This window comes from Diachasma alloeum, unplaced genomic scaffold, assembly GCF_001412515.2.
Source record: "Diachasma alloeum isolate Michigan unplaced genomic scaffold, Dall2.0 Dall_scaffold_01253, whole genome shotgun sequence".
NCBI classification, from domain to species: domain Eukaryota; kingdom Metazoa; phylum Arthropoda; class Insecta; order Hymenoptera; family Braconidae; genus Diachasma; species Diachasma alloeum.
The window spans coordinates 1-898 of record NW_021681362.1 but is presented as its reverse complement, the minus strand read 5'-3'; positions in this window follow the sequence as shown (position 1 = coordinate 898).

Sequence of the window (898 nt, the reverse complement as noted above, 5' to 3'; positions counted from 1 at the left end):
CTCTCTGTCTCCCTGTCTCTGTCTGTCTCTCCGTCTCTGTCTGTCTCTTTGTCGCTGTCTGTCTCTCTGTCTCTGTCTGTCTCTCCGTCTCTGTCTGTCTCTTTGTCGCTGTCTGTCTCTCTGTCTCTGTCTGTCTCTCTGTCTCGGTCTGTCTCTCTGTCCCTGTCTGCCTCTCTGTCTCGGTCTGTCTTTCTGTCTCTGTCTGTCTCTCTGTCTCTGTCTGTCTCTCTGTCTCAGTCTATCTCTCTGTCTCTGTCGGTGTCTCTGTCTCTGTCTGTGTCTCTGTCTCTGTGTGTGACTCTGTCTCTGTCTGTGTCTCTATCTCTGTCTCTGTCTCTGTCTGTGTCTGTGTCTCTGTCTCTGTCTGTGTCTCTGTCTCTGTCTGTGTCTCTGTCTCTGTCTATGTCTCTGTATCTGTCTGTGTCTCTGTCTGTGTCTCTGTCTCTGTCTCTGTCTGTGTCTCTGTCTCTGTCTGTGTCTCTGTCTCTGTTTGTGTCTCTGTCTGTGTCTCTGTCTGTGTCTGTGTCTATGTCTCTGTCTCTATCTCTGTCTGTGTCTCTGTCTCTGTCTCTGTCTGTGTCTGTGTCTCTTTCTCTGACTGTGTCTCTGTCTCTGTCTGTGTCTCTGTCTCTGTCTGTGTCTCTGTCTGTGTCTCTGTCTCTGTCTCTGTCTGTGTCTCTGTCCGTGTCTGTGTCTCTGTCTCTATCTGTGTCTCTGTCTCTGTCTGTGTCTCTGTCACTGTCTGTGTCTCTGTGTCTGTCTCTGTCTGTGTCTCTGTCTGTGTCTCTGTCTCCGACTGTGTCTCTGTCTCTGTCTCTGTCTGTATATCTGTCTCTGTTTGTGTCTCTGTCTCTGTCTGTGTCTCTCTCTCTGTCTCTCTCTCTCTCTCTCTCTCTCT